The sequence below is a fragment of the Mauremys mutica genome, chromosome 22 (genome assembly GCF_020497125.1).
Source record: "Mauremys mutica isolate MM-2020 ecotype Southern chromosome 22, ASM2049712v1, whole genome shotgun sequence".
Classification (NCBI taxonomy): Eukaryota; Metazoa; Chordata; order Testudines; family Geoemydidae; genus Mauremys; species Mauremys mutica.
The window spans coordinates 20,046,805-20,062,527 of record NC_059093.1 but is presented as its reverse complement, the minus strand read 5'-3'; the positions used below and the strand labels follow the sequence as shown (position 1 = coordinate 20,062,527).

The following is a 15,723-nucleotide window of genomic DNA, read 5'->3' as shown; positions in this document are numbered from 1 at the left end:
GGGTGTGCAAGCTGTGCTGTTTACCACATTAAAGAAGTTTAATCAAACCCCATTTTTAAAACCACTTGTGGTCTGGGAATGGCAAAGGAGCTCGATGAATCAGGGTTTGTCCTTCAAAGTCCTGGAGACCACGATTCCATGTGTTAGCCAAATGGGCTCGTTCCCCCTGGAGCTTACCCAATTATCCCAAGGAGGCATGGATAGACAAGAGGACAGATATCAGACCCTTTATTAGTCAGTCAGCTGAGAGGGTGCTCTACTCGGCTAGTGCCAGAGAAAGAGACACACCTTACAAGCACAAGCAGGCCTCTTTTATACACAGAGACAAACAACTTAGCGTGTCTAAATTCTGCTAACCTATGCATTGTTTAAATTCAGTTCTAGTAGTAATCAGGATACATCTGCTTGACTCCCCTTCCTCCACATTCCTTTCCCAGGGTCAGGACGCATCCACCCAACTCACTCCCCCTTTCCATATATATTCTATATATCCTGTATACGTGCAGCTTCGTGCATGGGAAATGACAAGCGAGAGCTGAGATAAGCATGAACGACTGGGATAACAAGCAAGAGCTGAGATAAGCATGTTTTTTGGCCTTTGGGCCTAACACATGTTTTTATTGTCATGGTAGTATAGTTCAGTGGTAGTGTGTTTGATTAGCAATCAAGTAGTTCTTGGTTTAAATCCCTGTGTTCTCTTATAACATTCTTTCTTTTTTTTAAAAAAAGGAAAACATTTTCATTTCCATTCTCCATTCTGTTCAGGAGCTCCACTATACAGGGGTGCTTGATATGAATGTAAACACTCAACATTTCGCTGTTCAAATGCATAAAAACCTAGCAAAGCTGTCCATCAGCTGAAATCAGTTCCAATCATCTAAGTGCCTAGTTTATGTTTTCATCAATTAAAGAAAGGGATCATAGTACATTTGCAGATCCCTCTTCTCCAGGAGCTGTGCTGTGCAGAAGAACAAGAACCACATCCAGCTGCAGTTCAGGAATCTGATGACCAAAGAGCCAATAAATGTTCTGAGGGCTGGAGAAAAATGCCTTCTAGTGAGCTATTGAACGAGCTCAACCTGTTTAGCTTATCAAAAGAAGATTGAAAGGTGACTTCATTGAAGTGTTGAAGGGCCTTAATGGAGAGAAAAGATTGGATATGAAAGGGCTCTTGAATCTAGCAGAGAAAGGCATAACAAGACCCAATGGCTGGAAGGTGAAAAGAGACAAATTCATATTACAAATAAGACACAAATATTCAACAGCGAGGATGATTCGCTACAGGAACAAGCTACCAAGGAAAGTGGTGGATTCGCCATCTCCTGATGTCACTTAATGAAGACTAGATGGCTTTCTGGAATGTGTTTGCCCCAAAAGTAGCTATTGTGTCATACCTGTGATATGCAGGGGGTCAGATTAGATGCTCTAATGGTCTCTTCTGGCCATAAAGTGGACTAATTTCTGAAAAACTGAGTGTAGCATTGGGAGCAGCGTCTGATGTTTTCCTGTCTAGCCGGCTTGCTTCCTAGAACGAATGCTCCTTGAGTGGGGTGATCCACAGGGAGTAGCTCAAACCTCCAAAGTGCCTGGCCAGGGGCAGGACATTAGCACAGCAAGGGAGGGGTGTGGCAGTGACATCACAAAGGCCTTTTGCAGGACCTCAGACTATTGGTCAAAGGTGGTGGGGAGGTGGTGACCTCACAGAGAGATGCTGACATCAGCCAGGCAGGACAGGGGCGAGGGGCCAGGGAAACCTCAGAGACCCCTGTGGCTTTGCTTCAGCAAGTCTCCTTCCCCAGGTCTCTCTTTGAGGACTGAGAGAGTATTCGGGGCCATGGACGTGAGCGCCAGGAGGAACCTCTTTAGAGTTTTCTCCTTCCCTTTTCCTGATTTTACTAGAAAACATCCATCCCTGTTTAGAAGGTAAGAGCCTCCTCGAGGTTTGAAACCTGTTCAGTCTGATCCATCTGGTGACCATTGAATTTTAGGCATGGAAAACACGAACTTAAGGAGGCAGAATTTTATTCCACACCTGGGATTTTGTCCCTTAGAATCACTGTGGTCATTAGGGTTTGTCCTTTTTGTTTAACCTTTTCCTTCATCCATCCCTTCCTCCTTTCTCTTTGTCTCTTGCTTCTTTTGTCCTTTCACCTGTTCCCCTCCCAACACCAGGAGCAGTGTGTGTGTGTGTGTATTGCAGGGGGTAGTGCTCGGCACCTCCCACTCTGGGAGGTCCACCCAAAAATGTGGGGCTGAAATAGTGCTCGGGCAGTGATCTCCGTCAGTGACCTGGGACATCCTTTGGGCTCTCTGGTGAGAACCCTCAGTCTCCCATCTTCAGTCTCTACCCTGATTGGCTGAGCAGGGGGTTATTGACAGGGAGGAGACTCAGGTCCTTGTTGTTCTCTTTTAAGACCAAGGAAATAAGTCAGAACCAGTTATATGTTTGATGAATTTTGCTGCTTCGCTGCATTAATGGTCTCTGAGCAGTTCATGATTCTCTCTAACATTGCAGTTCTCAAATACTTACTGAATAATTACTGTGCACTGTTGTTGGTCTGGAGCTCATCTGAGAGCACTTTATTCAGGTCATTCAATGTGTAAAATTCAAGATCTGATGGTTAGTTTGAAAATCAGAGCTTTTGGGTCCTATTCCCAACTCAGACGCTGCTCCCAATGCTATACTCAGTTTTTCAGAAATTAGTCGACTTGATGGCCAGAAAAGACCATTAGAGCATCTAATCAGACCCCCTGCAAATCGCATGCCTCCTGTATGACACAATAGCTACTTTTGGGGCAAACACATTCCAGAAAAGCATCTAGTCTTCATTAAATGACATCAGGAGATGGTGAATCCATCACTTTCCTTGATAGCTTGTTCCTGTGGTGAATCATCCTCGCTGTTGAATATTTGTGTCTTATTTCTAATATGAATTTGTCTTTTTTCACCTTCCAGCCATTGGGTCTTGTTATGCTTTTCTCTGCTAGATTAAAGAGCCCTTTCATACCCAATCTTTTCTCTCCATTAAGGCCCTTCAACACTTCAATGAAGTCACCTTTCAATCTTCTTTTGATAAGCTTAACAGGTTGAGCTCATTCAATAGCTCACTAGAAGGCATTTTCTCCAGCCCTCAGAACATTTGGTGGCTCTTTGGTCATCAGACTCCTGAACTGCAGCTTGTTCTTCTGCACAACATAGCTCCTGGAGAAGAGGGATCTGCAAATGTACATTCATATGATCCCTTTGTTTAATTGATGAAAACATAAACTAGACACTTATAGGATTGGAACTGATTTCAGCTGATGGACAGATTTGCTAAGTTTTTATGCATTTGGACAGCAAAATGTTGAGTGTTTACATTCATATCAAGCACCCCCATATAGCGGAGCTCCTGAACATAATGGAGAATGGAAATGAAAATGTTTTCCTTTTTTTTAAAAAAAAGAAAAAAGGTTATAAGAGAACACAGGGGTTTGAACCAAAGAGCACTTGATGGGCAAGCAAGCACTCGACCACTGAGCTATACCCCCATGACAACAGGAATATGGAATCATGATCTCCAGGACTTTGACGGACAAACCCTGCTTCATCGAGCTCCTTTGCCATTCCCAGACCACAGGTGGCTTTAAAAATGGGGTTTGATTAAACTTCTTAAATGTGGCAAACACCACAGCTTGCGCACCCACCGATATAGCTTCTCCCACTGACATCGCTGCCACCTCTTGAGAAGTGGATTAACTGCACCCACAGGAAAACTCTCTCCCCTCAGCATAGAGCAGTGGTTCTCAAACTGTGAGTCAGGACCCCAAAGTGGGTCATAACCCTGTTTAATGGGGTCACCAGGGCTGGCATTAGACTTCTTGGGGCCTGAGGCTGAAGTCAAAAGTCTGAGCCCCCCCACCCAGGGCTGAATCCCTCAAGCTCTGGTTTTGCCCTCCCCTAACTGGGGCAGGGCTCAGGCTTTGTCTCCCCTGCCTCTGCCCACTGTGGAGAGGCTTGGTCCCTCTTTCCAGGGCCATGTAGGAAGTTTTTTTTGGAAAAAGGGGGTTGCAGGGAAAGGAAGTTTGAGAAACCCTGGCATAGAGCCTCTGAATATGTCTAGACTTGGCTCCCTTGGTGATCGGACACTGAAAGTGCAGCCATAGCGACACCACACACCAGCCTAGCCTTGCTGGCAAGAATCAAACCTCCACAGAAAGATAGCTGTTGTTTATTAACCCATCTCCCTAAGCACTCAGCCACCACAACTTAACAAAGGGGCTTTTCTACACTCTGGTTCTGGTCTCACTGAAGGGTCATTTCCAATTGTTTGCTCAGACCAGCATTAGGGGAAATGGTGCCCTGGGCAAAGCTTGTACTTTGGCACTTCCCCATTGCCCCTGGACGATCCCCCTCCCCCTTTACCGCTAGCTCCTGCACTCCCAGCCCTTGCGCCTCCTTCACCCCTAACTCCTGCCCCCTCCTGTGCCCCCTTTGCCCTTAACTCCCTGTGCCACCAGCCATTGCCCCTCTCCTGCAGCCCCTTCACATGGCTCCAGTGCTGGGGGCCCCGCACTTGTTCTCCCTTTCCCTGGGCTTTGGCATCACTAGCCCCTGATTAGGGAGTAGGGGTCAGTGGTTCCCAAAATGTGGGGCATGACTCCTAGGGGGACACAGAGGAACATTCATGGGAGCACCTCAGGGCGTGAGCCAGCCCCCATGGAGGGCAGGGAGGGAGCACCACTCAGCTCCACTCTGTCCCAGCTCTTCCCCAACCCCACCCTCAGCCTGGGCCTCTGGTGCCCAGCTAGACCTCGACCCCCTTACCCATCTGCACTCCACTTCCCAGCAAGCAACAGCCCCACTCCCAGCCTCGGTTCTTGACCGCAGCTTCTGAGGGGCTACAGCCATGGCTAAGAGGGCACAGTGCGAAATGTTTAGGGACCACTGGTTTAGGGTGATGTTCTCAATCACTTCTACAAAGTCCAATAAAAGCTATTCCTCACCCACCCACCCCTCCATCAGGACCGGCTAGGTATGTTCTGCTGCCCTTCACTCATGCAGGAAGGATAATAACATTTCATTCCATTCAATCCTAAAGTGATTTGTAACCCACCACCAGCCAAAACTGGTCATCTTGCTGCATAGCTAGGCAGAGTAGGTGTGTCCGTGCAAACATGGTCTGTTCCTGAAGTCTTTCCCCCAGCTCCTCACTAGATGTGAGGGGGGAGCTCATTCAGCCCCTGCTTCTGCTTAGTATTTAAAAACTCCATAGTTTCCCTATCTCTGCTGGCATTAGATTTCTCCTCCTGTCTCTTTTTTGACAGGTGTGATGAGGTGGCCGAGGGGTTAAGGTGATGAACTACTAATCTATTGTTCTCTGCATGCATGGGTTCAAATCTCATCTTCATCACACATGTTTAGTCTTCATTCCTCCTGTGGAAGCCAGTAAATAATTAACAAGGTTTTAAAGAGATCTTAATGAATGTTAGTTAGCATGAGTTAGGTTAACTGTGACCCTGGTGACGTGAGGAAGCAAGATAATGTAAGACAGAGGGAATTGTGTGAAAGTTATTATGACCTTGCAATATGCAGTCTTGCAGTCTTGTTTTTCTAGTGAGATAGCAGAGAAGCTTATGTATAAACAAAATGTATTTGTTGCTTTTTACTGTCTGTATTATTGTTAGAAATTGTCTGTAAAAGGTATAAAGGCTTGCTGTGATTGTTTACCAGTGGAGAGACCTGTCCAGGACCCTGTGTCCTATGGCACTCTCTCCCTCCATGGTAATTACTGGAGAAATAATAAAGTATTTGGTTTTGCTGCACCCAAACAAAAAGCGAGAACTGAGTTTTTCTTCGACAATTTGGGGGCTCGTCCGGGATGGCAACGCCCACGGACCCACAGACGGCTACTACGGATCATTCCCCTTCGAACCCCATGGCGCCACATGAGAGGTATGAGACCTTTTGAAATCTCTATTGGGGTATCGGAGGAGGACTTTCCGTGAGGACGTCTGTCTCTGTTGGGCTCACGCCATCTGAACTTATTGACTGTGCAGCAGGATCAGATGCAAGTGGTATTGGGGAGAGGCCCCAATAAGGTTAGTTTATAGCAGTACTGGGAACTGCTGAGTTGGCCAAGGAAATGCATAAGGTAATGCATAAGGTAAATGCATAGGTAAATGCATTAGAATGCACCGGTGCTGAGGGGTTTTTACCGCCTCAAGAGGGGTTGTCATACCGCCTCATGGTATTGGTCCGGACCAGGTAAAGATGCATCGTGGTTAAAGAGATAAAAAGGAAAAAAAATTTAAAAAGAGATAAAAAGGAAGAAAAAGAGGCCTTGGTGTGTGTGTGTGTACACCAGTGTGAGTGGCTGTTACCGGGCTAGCCCGGTAACTAGTGGATCTTTAGGAGATCCGACCCACAGTGGGCTGACTCGGCCAGGCATTGTCCGGCGAGGAAGCTGCCTGGGTCTAGGAGTGTGTGAACCCATCTTCCCTCCCCTTTCCTTGTGAGTCTCTCCTGTGTGAGTGGAAAATGGGTAAGGGACTGTCTAAATATTCCACCTCACCCCCTAAGGGTACCCCAGCATATTACATGTACGTACATTATGGTTCTAAAATCTGCAGGTATTTAAATGATTGGAATCTGTACATGCGTGAAAAATTCATTTAAACAATGCCCATTAGAAGGTACCTTCAATCTAGATAAGATCATATATCTCAGTGGAGCTTTAATCACAGAGAAAAGCCTCTGACACAGTGTGAGCAATTTGTCTAGGAACGGGTTAATTTGAAATTCGGCTTAGCCCTGAGATAAAGGAGAAGTTGTTTTGTCTTCAAGGTCATGAATCAGTGCGGACTATGCTAAGTGCAAAGGCTGTACAAGTTACAGAATTGGAATTATATTTGCAAAGCTTAACTTCCCAGTGAGACATGTGTGAGTATTGAAGTGGTTTAAGGCTTGGGGCATTCATGTTTTCCTGTGTGAGGTGGGAGCATTCCCAATACTCTCCATTGTTGTTTTATTATTTTAATGAAGCTTTAAAATTTGATTGTATGCTCTGTCAGTCTGATCACCTGACATGAGGGATAAATTAGTAACAGGAATTTGTCACAGTTTGGTGTGCAATTAATAATGGGGGGGCCCTGCAGAATTTACACCATCTCTCTGTTTACCCTTGTTATTTTGTGTTTGCTTTGTTTGGTATTGTTGGTTGCATGATTAAAGGTGAGCTCTAATAGAATAAGGAAACACTATTTAGCTTTGGCTCTGTTTTGTTTAACCGGTTACTGATGTTTTTCTGCTCTGTTCATTTGGGCGTTAGGTGTGTGAGCGGAACTGAACTTCTCGTTCGTAATTCCTCAGGGTGGAAGCCATGTGTGCGATGAAGCTCTGAGGTTGTCCTGAGATTTTTACAGTCCCGCCCCCCCGTAGCGGACAATATAATAGAAGTAGAAAAATTTGGCTTAGACTGTAATTTTTTGCTTTTTGTGTAATTTTCTTTTTTGTTTAAGTGTCAGCAGACAAATGGGTGGGTCTCTGGGTAGACCCCCAAAGGGGTCTGGATTATGTGTTAAGTGAATGGCCATGTATTTTTGCCCAGGTGGCAAGCCTTACTAGGGAGGACTCAGGTAGTCTTGTGAGTAGAAATGTTTTGGGGAAAAGACCAGTAGGGTGGGGCTAGTTGAGAAGCTCACCATCCTAGCTAAACTGGTTGTGGAACAAGCTAGTGTCCATGGACGGGACGATTCAGCGAGAAAAAAGGATCGGGCCCAGGCGACCAGGCAACAGACAGAGTGATTGGAAAACAGGTTGGAAACTTTTGAGGGTGTAGTGGAAAGAAGGAGTAAGTGAATATAAGCATGAGGATTTCAAATACTCAAGAGGATATTTGGAATGGTGATTTGAATTGGTAAAGTGGCTGTTGGAAGGGAAAAGCGAGTGATTTTTAAGAGAACAGTTTTGGTGTCTTTGAACTGTTTGTAAATAACTTCAGGCAAATAAATTTATTAGATTGTAATAATTTGGCTGTGACCAATTTTGTTAAATCAGTTGAAGACTGTATACAGTGCTATGTAATGAAAATTTTATTAGGCTCTACAGGCACTATAAGTGGTGATGTTTTCTTTCAGTGTTTAAAAGCAGGAGTTAGAAGAAATAAAAAGCAAGCCAGAAATAATCTGTGTTACTGCAAATTAACTAACTGATAAGGTAAAGGCCTCTGAAACCAAGGCTGTCTAAGAAACACATACGAGAAAATATGGGGTAATTCCTCTGTTTTGCCTAGAATCAACAAGAGTATTTGTATATTTTAAGTATTTAATTGCCCAGATGGGGTGGACCTCTGTTTTTGTCTTTCAGATAATCAAAGAAAACTAATGCCAGCAGCACAGCATTCAACGTACCTTGATTTACTGGCACAGTAAAAAATTATGTTGTGTGTTCTATGTTCTGTCTTGTTGTGTTTTTTTTGTGTGGCCAGAATTGTTGTGTTTAATATTTTCATGAGATGGTCTGATTTGATATCAAGCGGACATGTTGGATTGAGATGCAGATACTTGTTTTGTTCAATTTAGAATACAAAGTGTTTGGTTACATCAGAAAATGTGATATACTAAAGTCTAATACATTTTCTTCAGTAAGAGAAAGAAACTACATTGGCCAAATCTTTTAATTGAGAATTGTTGTTAAAATTTGCATACTGACAGTCTTTGGAAGCGAGGACATGAAAAGTTAACCCACTCCCCATATTGTACAAGGGATCCTTCTGGCTACCTCAGACTTTTAGCCAGCGGGCTGGGGATGGTGGATAGCTATTGGACTAGAAGTTATATTAAGTGAACTTCTCAAAGTGGGTGTGCTTGTCCTGGCTTGTTCTTCCAAAGTTCTGTAATAAGGTTATTTTAGTGAAAGGGTATATGTGGCATACATTGAATGATAATACTTCTGTACTGTATAACAGTACTGTTTATGTGTTCATGGTATGAAAAAGGTGTATAATTGAAGAGTAAAAGTTTCCTTTGTAGGTTAAATGAAAAAAAAAAAAAAAGCCAAGAAGAGAATGGCTAACATGCGCTGGCCCCAGTCAAGGACACCGCTTGGCTGCCTACCAAGAGAAGGGGGGGGGGGGGAATGCTTGCTGCAGTTACACGAGATTGGTGTGCACCGGCCAGCCCACTCTCCTCCTTGGGACCTTTTGTAAATATTCAGATTGATTTTATTTAAATGTCTAAATGTTGTGGTTATGAATATGTATTAGTTTTAATTGATGTATTTACCACTTGGGTTGAAGCTTTTCCCTGCAGGACAGTAGATGTCTTTGCTTACAGATTTTGTACCACGTTTTGGCATCCCTGTGACTATCAACAGTGGTCATGGAACTCATTTTACTGGACAGATTGTAAAGGGGTTATGTGCAACTCACTGCCCTCACCACCCACAGTCTGCTGGGACAGTGGAACGCCGGAACGGGACTTACAAAAAATGAACTGGCCAAGATTTGTGCTGAGACACACTTAAAGTGGCCAGATGCCTTTCCTTTGGCACTGATGTGTATGAGAGCCATTCCCAATCGAAAGACTGGACTCAGCCCTCATGCAGTTTTGACAGGACGCCCAATGTGACTACCAACTGCATCCCCACTAACCCCAGCTCAGATGGACATTCATTTGCTGGATAACATAATGCTTAAATATTGTCAGGCACTAATGCAATGTGTTAAGTCTTTTTATACACAGGTGATGGAAGCACTACCAAAGGATCCTGTGCAACCTTGCCACTCGTTGGAACCAGGGGCCTGGGTCTACATAAAGATCCATCAGCGAAAGACTGCCTTGGCTCCATGCTGGAAAGGCCCTTTCCAAGTCCTGCTGACTACCGACACCGCTGTGCAGTGCCACAGACTGACTGCTTGGACCCAGGATTCTCACTTCATTCTAATCATGCATTGTCATTACGTCCCATGACGGTTGACATGTTTGCTGTAGAATCTGAAGTCCATGGTTTCATGTGAATTGAGAGTTGAAATTGTTTGTTGTACTAGAAGTACAAAAGGGGGGAGTGTGGAAGCCAGTAAATAATTAACAAGGTTTTAAAGAGATCTTAATGAATGTTAGTTAGCATGAGTTAGGTTAACTGTGACCCTGGTGACGTGAGGAAGCAAGATAATGTAAGACAGAGGGAATTGTGTGAAAGTTATTACGACCTTGCAATATGCAGTCTTGCAGTCTTGTTTTTCTAGTGAGATAGCAGAGAAGCTTATGTATAAACAAAATGTATTTGTTGCTTTTTACTGTCTGTATTATTGTTAGAAATTGTCTGTAAAAGGTATAAAGGCTTGCTGTGATTGTTTACCAGTGGAGAGACCTGTCCAGGACCCTGTGTCCTATGGCACTCTCTCCCTCCATGGTAATTACTGGAGAAATAATAAAGTATTTGGTTTTGCTGCACCCAAACAAAAAGCGAGAACTGAGTTTTTCTTCGACACTCCTTTGTAAACAACTACCATCTTCCCCCTTTGGTACAATGACAGACCAAACAGTGTTGTTTCTGGCAATCAGAAACTCAGAACTCCCTTGCTTTAAATAAAATCAATAAATCCCAGATTTCTTTAAAAAAAATTCTCTAGGGCTGTATTTCTTAGTTTTTATCTCAAAAGGGAACATCCTCATCATCTCCCCCAAACCCCTGGGACCTGCCCAAATTATTAAAATACCCTCAACCCGAGCAAGGCCAGAACAGTGAACCAGAGCTAGTGTCTAGACCAAGCTGTTCTGAAGGAGGCAACTCGAACATTTTCTCCCTGCTTCCCTTGGCAAGGTCTGACTGAGAAAACAAAATTCCCCAAACTGAAAATTTTCTGCGGAAAAAAACAATACTAGTCTCTTTGGGGACTTTGGTTTGAAAGTATTATTGTTATTATTCTCTTCTGTTTCTGAGTCAGTTCAGTTTAGTCTTTGTCCTCCAGGTGTGTTTCCAGCTGCTGAGTTGTGGGGGAGAGAGGCCAAGTCATGATGTCTCTTCCCCTCTTTCATAGTTTCTTCCAACTTGCTAGGAAGCTCCTTTGCTACCATGTGAGTCAAGCAGTGTCCATTGTCTCTTTGCTATCTCGAAGAAGCCTGCATTGTACACGGTTCCTGGGATAGTCTTTGGGAGTATGGATCCCTTCAATGGGCCAGCAGCGAGTCTGGCTCCTCCCTTGTCGCACCTGAAAGGCTGGTGGGGGGCATTTGCCAACCTCATAACATATCTCAGTAACACACACAGAGCAAAACTTCATAACTTCCCAACCAATGCGAGCACACACAATCCAACACAATATTAATGTTCAACAGATCAAGACTTTTGAAATGACACCTCACCAGGCAGACTTTGTACAAACCATGTCATCATTATATGAGAGTGGTGAATATGGGGCTTCCAGGTGCTGCTTTGAGCACAGCGTGCCACACCTGGGCTTACATTGCAATGGAGACGTACCCTTAGAGTCCATCTCTCCTGGGATAAAGATGGCAGCAGGGCTGGCCTGGGTCATCTGACTTGGGCTCATGGAGCTAAAGCTGAGGGGCTAAAAACTGTGGTGCAGATATTTGTGTTCACGCTGAAGCGTGGGTTCAGAAACCCTCACCCCTCATGGAGCCTCAGAGATTGGGCTCAAGCCCATATGTCTGCACTGTAATTTTATAGAGGCTGGGTGGGAGTTTAGTGAGTGGAAATGGTAAAACCGCATTGAGGGGAGTGGACCACTGACCTATCAGCTTTTAACATCCAAACTTTCAGTAACTCTATTATCAGTGCCTGTGAGTGTAATTGAAACCGTAGGTCCATCTAGCTCTGAATCTTGTCTTCTGACAGTAGCCAATACCAGGTGCCCCAAAAGCCACTACCTAAGGCACCCCTGGGAGTTGAACCCAGGATCTCCTGTTTACAAAACAGGCATTTTAACCAGCTAAGCCATGGTGCCCGCTGTTATTTAAAGCCTCCTGTCTGCCCACACATGACTCTCTGCTAATCCCCACTGGCCCTGACAAGTGTTGTTCGTGTTTGGATTCTGTAAAGCAGAGGAATAGGTGAAGTTTTGCTCCCAAGCTGTGTGTGTGATTCTTTGGACACGTCTACACTACAAAATTAGGTTGGTGTAATTACATTACTTAGGCTGGTAATGCCGTTATATCAGCCTAATCCCGGTGTAGATAGCAACTCAGCTGTCAGAACTTTCTGGAGCTATGAAAGGGGAGGGGCGCAGCCTCTGTAGCAGGAATGCAGGGCAGGTGAGCTCACGGCAGGCATGGTGGGATACTGGTGGAGGCCAGTTATGGTGATATAATGACCAGCAGCATTTACACTGACACTCTGTCACTTTAAGTTTGCTGCACAAAGCTCTAGGCCTCTCGTCGAGGTGGTTTTATTTTGTAACCAAAACAGCGCAGTTTTGTCACCAGACATGGCATTGCAGTGTGTGCACCAGCTACAAGCTGCCGACCGAGGGAGCGTTGTGTGTTTTTCACACACCTGAGCAATATAATTCTGCTGAAACAGCTTTGTAGTGCAGACCTGGCCAAAGATTCACGCGCACACACACAGGTTGCAAGGAAAACCTCACCTGCTCCTCTGCTTTGCAGAATCCAAACACAAGCCCTGGTGGGAATGGCAGGGAGTCATGTGTGAGGAGACATGGTGCTTTAGCCATAGGTAGGCATCATGGCTTATCTGGCTAAAGCGCCTGTTTTGTAAACAGGGGATCCTAGGTTCAACTCCTAGTAGTGCCTTATTGAGTAACTCTTAGCGGACCTGGTATTGGCTACTGTCGGAGGACAAAACACAGAGCTAGGTGTGGCTGTTCTTATGGTTTAAATTACACTCACAGGCACTGATAATATAGATACTGAAAGTTTGGGAGTTAAGAGCTGATAGGTCAGTGGTCCAGTCCCCTCACAGATGACCCCCTCCCTGTGGGACAGGGGCAGGTCTGGACTCTCACACCAAATGGCTCATTGGGGCTGCCAGAATCTGTGGGCAGCTCATTTAGTTTACACCGAGGGTTGAGTCCTGCTTCGTGCACCGTGTGTGAGAATGAAAATCCTAAACCGCCCTTTGAAATAACGAATGCAGCAGGACATGATTCTGTCACTGCCCCAAAGCAGACAGACCAATGGAGAAATGCCATTGAGTCCAGGGTAATACTCCACAGCCGTTCTACCTTGTTCGCTTGCTAAACTCCCTCCCAACCTTGAGGGCTCCCAGAGCCCAGTATTGAGCCTGAGCCGAGATGTCTACAGTGCAAATTTACCACCCCACGGCCCTAGCCTGGGAGCCTGCACTGGCACGGGACAGCCGTGGGTGTTTCATTGCAGTGTGGACATAGCCTAGCATTATGTCTACACTGCCATTAACACACCCAAGCCACTATTCTCAAACCCTGGGTCAGTTGATTCAGGCTTGTGGGGCTTGTGCTGCAGGGTTATAAAATTACAGTGTAGACACTTGGGCTTGAGCCCAGCCTCCAAGACCCCACGAGGGGTGAGGGTCTCCGAGCCTGGGCTCCAGTCTGAGCCCCAGGAGCCCAAATCAGATCATCCAGGCCAGCTGGGCCAGCGGGATTTTGTCACAGTATAGATGCCCTCTCAGGGTATGTCTACACTGCAATGTAAGCCCAGGGTTAGCAGAAGTCATGTCAGCAGCCCCAACACATAAATATAAACCACGAGGGAAAGTCCCACCCCCAAATAAGCTGGGCAGTGTCCTTCTCCCTACGGTTCGTAAGTCCGGCAACCAAAAGTTCTTTAACATGAGCCATCCCCTCTCTGCACCCCACTCACAGCTGTTGTCCTTAGTCAGTGCAAGCCCAGAGGTGCCTCTGTAGAGTTCACCTCCCATCCTGGGTGGAAAAGGGGGAAAATAAGAAGGCACCGTACTCACTATGCTGTCTAGGGGCTCACTCATCCCTCTACAGCCACCCTGTCCTAACGTTGATCTAACACCTACATGTTAGTATTGGGACCCAGACCCTGACCCACTTGGCTTTGGAACCCCTGTCCCATGCCTAGCAAGTGCTATTGAACTGAGAGTGAGTCCCTCAATCAGGGTCTGCCAAGCACAGTTGTGCTGCCCTCGATTCACACAACAAGGATAACAACCCTTTATTTCTCCTGCCCCTGTAACATGGAGACTGGGAATCCAACACCAGCCACGAGTGATCATTTCGGCAAGCAACCCAACCTATTTCCAACATGCTGTAAAATCCACATGCAGACTCATACACGAAACCTTGCAAGAAAATCTCCCTGAGGGGGTCTGAAGCACCTGCTGCTGGAGGGAAGGAGGGAGCTGTGGGTTGGGATTGAGGAGCAGCGTGAGGAGGAAGGGCCTGTGGGTTGGGATTGAGGGGCACTGGGAATAGGAGGGGGCTGTGGGTTGGGACAGAGGAGAAGGGTGAAAAGGAGCAGGCTCTGGTTGGGAGCTGACCTGAGCCCTGGTTGGGAGTGAGGAGCAGTGAGCATAGGAGGGACTGAGGGTTGGGATTAAGGGGCACTGGGAAAAGAGGGGACATGGGTTTAGGCTGAAGAGCATCCTCGTTTGGGGATCCAGCAGGACAGGGGAAGGCAGCAGGTGATTCTAATTCCTTAGGGATATTCTGTGTGTTTGTATGTGTGTGTGTGTGTGTGTGCAGGGGAGGAACATGCTCTATGCCCAGAGGCCTTTATTCCTCCAGGCTGCAAGGACAGAGGGGCTGTCAGGAAGTTGCCCCTTCAAACCCACACACAAAAAGGCCCTTCTGAGGAAAGGGAAAATCCTACAGAGAAAAAGTAACATCAAAGAGGACTCCAGAAAGACAGATTAAGCTCTTGGGGAGTAGTTTATCACCTGACCAGGGACTTGAACCCTGGACCTTCAGATTAAAAGTCTGATGCTCTGCCAACTGAGCTAGCCAGGCTCACAAACTAAAAGAGCAAGTTGGTGCAGAGGAGAAACTAGTGAAGAAAACAAGAGTGGGAAACAATACGGGAATCCTGCTGCTCTCTCTGGCCTGGTCAGGGGGCTGTGCCAATCGGGTGTCCGCACTAAGTTCAGCATCAATATGGGGATCCCGGGGAAGCTCGGGGTCCCCAGGTTGCCTAAGGAGGGGTGAACCGGCCCAGGTCGGAAACGGAGCAGGTCAAAACTCCTGTGCCGATCAGTAGTGGGATCGCGCCTGTGAATAGCCCCTGCAGCGTAGCCTGGGCAAGACAGTGAGACACGGTCTCTTTTTATACACGCCTCCCCCACCCCCACCCCCGCAGAGACTGTATGGGGGGATGGGAGCACCCATTGTGGGGATCCTGGACTGGTGGGAGGGAGGCACCATGTACCAGGGATCCCGAAACACAGAACAGGGACACCCACACACCAGGTGTCTTGCAGCAAGAGCTGCAGTCTTGATTTACAAACTGCAAGTGATGGGGAATTTACCACCTCCCTTGCGGAGCTTGTTCCACTAGATAATTAGCCTCACGGTTAAAAAATGGTCATTTCCAGTTGGGATTTTCTGACATCGACTGCAAGCCAATGGGGTCTTGTTCAGTCTTTGTCTGGTGAATTAAAGAACCCTTTAAATCACATATTCCCCCCTCTGGGAATTTGTAAAACGTATTTAAACGAGTGATTAAATCACCTCTTAACCTCCAGTCAATGAAATCAATTGAGCTTCTTCAGTCTCTCGCTGTAGACATTTCCCTTGTTTTTAAAGGCCAAAATCCTGA

At 46.1% G+C, this 15,723-nt stretch overlaps 1 non-coding gene across 1 annotated transcript; it reads right to left on the bottom strand.

Annotated features, from left to right (window-relative positions):
• Positions 1-14,845: 14,845 nt before the first annotated feature.
• On the bottom strand, positions 14,846-14,918 carry TRNAK-UUU. Its single transcript has one exon. It is a non-coding gene; the product is annotated as a tRNA-Lys (tRNA).
• Positions 14,919-15,723: the final 805 nt, after the last annotated feature.